Consider the following 7,008-nt stretch of genomic DNA (forward strand, 5'->3'; position numbering starts at 1 on the left):
GCCAATAATCTAGTTGTGATATAAACAAAAGCAAAGAAACTCAGTGGATGAACAGTAGGGTACAGTTCTAGCTAAGCTGAAAACAAAGAAGGAAGCCGACCAGCGTTATTTACAGACTCGTAGCGATGCTGACTATCCTATACGCAAGAGCTCGAAATCAAGCTAAAGAAAGCTGTCGCACCGCAGTAAAAGCCCTCGAAAAAAATATTGCTAAAAATGCAAAAAATGACCCGAAAGCCTTCTTTTTGTACGATTGCTCGAAGTGCAAGATAAAGGACGATATTTCTGATTTGAAAGTAGATCAACGAAAGATATCCTCTGATGAGGGCAAGGCTAACGTTCTTAATCAGTTTTTCAGTAGCGTATTCACGGAAGAGGACTTGAACAGTATTCCAGCTATTGAGGAGCGCCCAGTCGGCTCTAAGTTAACAAGTTTTGAAATACAAGAAGAAGAGGTTATCAAGCGCCTTATCGCTGTAAATCCAAACAAGTCATGTGGACAACATGGCTTTATTGCCGGGAGATCCTGCACCACTAACCTCTTGTCTACTCTGAACGAATGGACCCGCCTGCTGGACGAAAGGGAGCCAGTAGATGCAGTGTACCTCGATTTTGCCAAGGCATTTGACAGTGTCCCACATGAGCGGCTGTTGCGGAAATTGCCGTTTTTGGGAATTGACAGCAATGTACTCAAATGGATAAGAGATTTTCTAGTAGGGAGACGCCAACGTGTCAGTATTAATGGGCATGTATCAGACTGGGCTTCAGTGCTGCCACAAGGATGCGTTCTCGGGCCTGTTTTATTCGTTGCGTTTATAAACGTTCTGCCAGAAGCTGTATCTAGCGTGTGCTCGATGTATGCTGACGACACAAAAATTTATAATACAGTGAAGAATACGTCGCAAAAAGTACAGTTACAAGGTGATCTTGACAGGCTGGTTGACTGGGCTGATAAGTGGCAGCTGCGTTTTATAACGCTGACAAATGTAAAGTAATCCACCTTGGCAAGAATAATGAACAGCAAGATTACAGTATGAGAAGACACAGTTGCGACGACAGAGTGATGATGTCTAAGTCGACAGTGGAAAAAGATTTAGGAGTTAATATCGACAATGAGTTGAAATTTTCTAAGCATATTCAAGGTCAAGTTAATAAAGCCAATAAACGACTTGGACTGATCAGACGCTCTTTCGAGTTCCTAGATGCAGAAGCGATGAAGCAGTTGATTGTTGCTGTGGTGCGCCCGAACCTAGAGTTTGGAAACGTCGTGTGGTCACCGAAACTTGAAAAGGACAAAAATGTAATAAAGAGTGTTCAAAGACGTGCAACAAGGATAATTCCGGGCTTGAAAGGCAAGTCCTATGAGGAAAGATTAAAGATTATGAAGCTTCCAAGCCTCAGTTATCGACGTCTGCGTGGGGACCTCATTGAAGTATACAAGTATACTCATGGCTTATACAAGGTCCCAGAAGATTACTAGAATTTGAAACAAGAACCAACACCAGGGGCCACGGCTATAAACTAAAAAAAACTGCGTTGTAACACATCCATGCGACAACATTTCTTCTCGCTTCGAGTCACCGACATGTGGAACAGCCTCCCTGATAGCATCGTTGAAGCTCCGAGTATGAACACCTTCAAAAACAGACTAGACGAAGCTATGCAGGAGCATATGTTCAGTCTTAAAATGCCTAGAAAATTACGGGCCAGGCAATAAGTCCATCAGCTATCTCAATCAATCGTCAGTTATGGAAAGATCGGGTTCCAAAGGCCGGATCCCTTGTGAATCAAGTCACGAAAAATTCAAAATTGACATTAGGCCATGGGCCTTTTCTTCAGTGCCGACACTTCTATTCTATTCTATTCTATTCTAAAAGAGTACTAATATAGAATACTTATGATCTGCTGCATACTCTGATGAACGCTTCATGATGTACACCAAAAAGAGCAGCAAATCACGGATTTATACCAAGGATCTGTTGTCATGTAGGATAAACATTTACTTGAGTGAGTGGAAACTATTTAACCCAGCAGGCATTCGGTGGTTGAATCAACTACGCATTACGACATTGGGATCAGGATGAAAAGAGGTTTAGAATGAAAATTGAAGCAACATCTTTCATGAAACGCCGTACTGACGTTGCAATGCAACGTTGAATCAATGTTGCTATACTACGACGTTGCTGAAACGTTGAATTCTATGGTTGAATCGACGTTGAAACAACTACGTATTACGACTTTGAGGTCGGGGTGAAAAGAGGTTTATAATGAAAATTGAAGCAACGTCTCTCATGATACGTCGTACTGACGTTACAATGCAACGTTAAATCAATGTTACTGCTACCACATTGCTGCAATGTCAAATTCTCTGGTTGAATCAACGATGAAGAACCAACTGTTTTTCGTCCGTAACAGGATTCGTACCCGGGATCGCTGGAGGCCGCGCGACGCCTTAGCAACCTTGACCACGGCAGCTCGCGTGCATGAGCAATAGAAATAAGCTAACGAATTGTTCGACTCCTTGAAAATTGAACTGCATTCTCTGGTCATTAATCGTACACTTATATACAGGGTGTCCCAAAAAAAGATACTCAAATTTGAATGGCTGTAACTCGAAAAGTAATAGAGTTAAAAAATTTTGGAAGGTCAGGATTTGTTCCCTATGTTTTTTGCATCTTTCCACCAAAAATCAGCCAGATCGATATAGCCATAAGCGTTTGATAGAACTTTCAGTGGCATGTGCTAAAATCGTGCTTGCGCAAAGTTTTAGTAAGATCATTTTGCATAATCATTACGTTGTCCTGACATGCTTTCTTTTCGCTGTTTTATTTTTTGTATCTTTGGTGAGACAAAAACATGGCAATCTTTGGTGAGAGGCAATCATGACAATCTTTGGTGAGAGGCAATCATGGCAATCTTTGATGAGACACAATCATGACAATCTTTGGTGAGACACAATCATGGCAATCTTTGGTGAGACACAATCATGACAATCTTTGGTGAGAGGCAATCATGACAATCTTTGGTGAGACTCAATCATGGCAATCTTTGGTGAGACACAATCATGACAATCTTTGGTGAGAGGCAATCTTTGGTTTTGAAATTCCATCTCACCAAAGATTGTCATGATTGTCTCTCACCAAAGATTGCCATGATTGTGTCTCACCAAAGATTGTAATGATTGCTTCTCACCAAAGATTGCCATGATTGTGTCTCACCAAATATTGTAATGATTGCTTCTCACCAAAGATTGTCCGGTAACTGCATGCAAAAATGTGCCACTGATAACTTACATGTAGTAATGGCATCAGGCCACAAGCTATTACAAGATCTCCCATTAATTTTCCACAGCTCACAGTATTAAATGAATAAAACACCCATTTGAATATTTTATCTTAAGAACCCAGATGATCAATCGGCGTTTGTTGTCAAAATTACAACAATCTTTCGTATTTGATTTTCTACTATGAGTTTCGTTCATGTTGAGCTCAAACGACAATGTTACAGGTTTTGATTTGGGGTGAAAATTGACATATAACCCAAAACCTTCTAAGCCCTTATTCCTTTGATTGGAAAATTTACCGTTGTCATTATCGGATCGATTTTGAAATTGGTAAATTGAAATAGGTATGGTTTCTATTCTCTAATTTTTTTTTGCATTGCTCTTCCTTACCATTTGTGTACGAACGTGGTCCTGACCTCGGACAATTTTACGGCCGTACTTGCGGACAAAAACTTGTGGCCGGTCTCTCGGCCGCCGTTCTCCAAAATTATTCATATACTCAACGTTCATCAATGATCTCCCGAGCTAATGAACGTAGCGCAATGAAAGTTTACACGTGTATTTTTTAGGACCTAAAGGTGATGTCTAGCGTGTATGATTTTTTTTCGATTTCGACTTATACGGTCACACGCGGAATCCAATGCATGAACTTTGCAATACATAAATATACATATTCACTGAGCATTATCTTCTCAATACAGTTACTAGATTCAAATAATAATACAATACTTCTTTTCAGTGAAAATAATAATAAAATAAATAAATGTTTTGACTTCAAAGACTCACCCTGGAGCCCAGGATATTGCTCGACTCTTTTCATAAATTCTCCATTTTCCTTCATTAAATTATGTTCAATTTTTAAACTAGTTTAAAACAGCGGTAACAAGATCAGTTTTGAATTACTTTACTTTTGAAAAAGACATGATAACAATTATGATGCGATTGCAGTGCTGCACTTAGAATACTCTGACAGCCTGACTCTTGTATAGAGGCAAATCTGAGCTCTGATCAGTCTGATGCAGGTTATAACATAACATAACATAATGATGTCGGCGCTGAAATGTAGGCCTGATGTGGCCTGTCGCCGATTCTTTTCCTTTTCGTGCCTTGTTCATAGATCTAAACTCGTATCATTTGATCGGATCTTTTCATGACTGGCGATAGACTATTCAAGTCCTCATCTGTGAACACACTGCTGAAGAACTGATTAAGAACGTTAGCCTTGCCCTCATCAGAGGAAATCTTTCGTTGGTCTACTTTCAAATCAGATATACCGTTCTTTGACCTACACTTCGAACTAGCGTACAAAAAGAAGGCTTTCGGATTCTTTTAAGCATTTTTAGCAATATTTTTTTCGAAGTTTTTCACTGCAGTGCGACAAACTTTTTTAGCTTGATTTCGAGCTCTGGCATACAGGTTATAATCAGACTCGCTGCGAGTTCGTAAATAACGCTTGTAGGCTTCTTTCTTGGTCTTTAGCTGAGTCTTAACTGCATTGGTCATCCACTGGGATTTTTTGACTCCTCCAAGCATAATCTTGGGTACATAGGCATCTATGTACCCAAGTATGTATGCATATATATGAGGCACCAAATATCTTTACACTATGAAAAACAAAATGAAAGTCGAGGTTCGCAATAGTTTTCATTTATCAATTCAAAATGGTTCAATTTTTTAATATCAATCAGTTTTGTATAATGAAGCCATTTAGTCATTTACCATATTTCCAATATTGATCAGCGGCTGGATGTGCACCTATCATAGTTTACACACGTGCGATTGATAACCAGAGAATTCGTTGGTTTATATTATCAGGGATTGGAACTTTTCTTCAGATGACGGTAGATAAAAAGGCAAGTTTCAGGAAGTAGTTCCACTCCCTGATAATATAAACCAACGAATTCTCTGGTCATCAATCGCACGTGTGTAAACAAGTAAATCCTGCCAACTAATAATAATTTCTATCATAGTTTCTGCACTTCCGTAGTCGTTTTTTATGATCATGCGTTCTCCTAGAAATTGTAGGAGTAACTTCTTTATTTTCTCGAGACAGTTCAAATCGAAAGAAATGTTCTATAGTATATAGTACTGATTTACAAACATATTCGATACTGAATAGTATGAAATAATAAAGGTTAGCATATGAGACGGCATATTTTGTTCGAGCTATATGTTCCAAAAAATTTTCTAAATTTTGTATTTAACAATATATAGAGTAATATAATATGTATTAACAGATATCAGGGCATATGGGCATTCATAACCGTAAAATTCATGTATGAGCTACTTTTTAAATTGAATTTGAAATCATCGGTAAAGTAAATGAATAAAATAAAATATCATTGCTTCAAATTGGTGAGAGTAATTTGGAATTAAATCGTTTTTGATTCAATGAAAATAATATATATATACTTTATTAATAATTGATGTCATTTGCCAGGAAATTATCGTCATGCAAGCTATTAAGACACCCTAGCTCATGCAATGCAGCTGTAAATAATAAATGCACCAATTATTAATCAGTCAGTCCTACATAAAATATATAAGGAACTGTTAGCAAATAGGAAATTTATTGGCAAACAAGCGTCTTTTTTGTTGCACTTGATTTTCCAGTCTTGTAAGCAGTAGACCAGCAGGCATCATGGATACCAGGCATTTGGTCATTTGAAATAATCATGTTTTACTGTGATTGATATTACGTGTAATTTGAGAACACTGTTATCCCGTCATCCCGCATCTGTGCATCCCAATCAAATTAATAGTTTTGCAAAAAAAGTTTGTAAGTTGAAGAATTAACGTTGATACCTATTATGCATCATGGAATTTCAAGTTTTATATCTGAAGGAAACGTTTCGAGATATCAGGATTTGCACTTAACAATTAATAATCTGTTTACAAATTTGCTATATAGCGTAATTCTTATCGCGTACCACTGTAATGTTCGATTTTCGTATCATATATGCAATGTTACTCCCAGTCAATAGCTAGACATATGTGATATTACCTATTATCGTACGTACGCACCAAAACAGCCTATACCGGGTGTCCCAAAAAAAGATATTCAACTTTGAATGGCTGTAACTCGGAAAGTAACAGAGTTTAAAAAATTTAGAAGATCAGGATTTGTTCCCTATGTTTTTCTCCACCTCTCCACCAAAAATCAGACAGATCGATGTAGCCATAAGCGTTTGATAGAACTTTCAGTGACATGTGCTAAAATCGTGCTTGCGCAAAGTTTTAGTAAGATCATTTTGCATAATCATTACATTGTCTTGACATGTTTTCTTTTTGCTGTTTTATTTTCTGTATCTTTGGTGAGACAAAAACATGGCAATCTTTGGTGAGAGGCAATCATGACAATCTTTGGTGAGAGGCAGTCATGGCAATCTTTGATGAGACACAATCATGGCAATCTTTGGTGCGAGACAATCATGACAATCTTTGGTGAGACACAAACGTGGCAATCTTTGGTGAGACACAATTATGGCAATCTTTAGTGAGAGGCAATCATGACAATCTTTGGTGAGAGACAATCATGACAATCTTTGGTGAGACACAATCATGGCAAACTTTGGTGAGAGACAATCATGGCAATCTTTAGTGAGACAACAACATGGCAATCTTTGGTGAGATACAATCATGGCAATCTTTGGTGAGAGACAATCATGGCAATCTTTGGTGAGAGACAATCATGGCAATCTTTGGTGAGAGACAATCATGGCAAT

Source organism: Hyalella azteca, unplaced genomic scaffold (assembly GCF_000764305.2).
Source record: "Hyalella azteca isolate HAZT.00-mixed unplaced genomic scaffold, Hazt_2.0.2 contig3199, whole genome shotgun sequence".
NCBI classification, from domain to species: Eukaryota; Metazoa; Arthropoda; class Malacostraca; order Amphipoda; family Hyalellidae; genus Hyalella; species Hyalella azteca.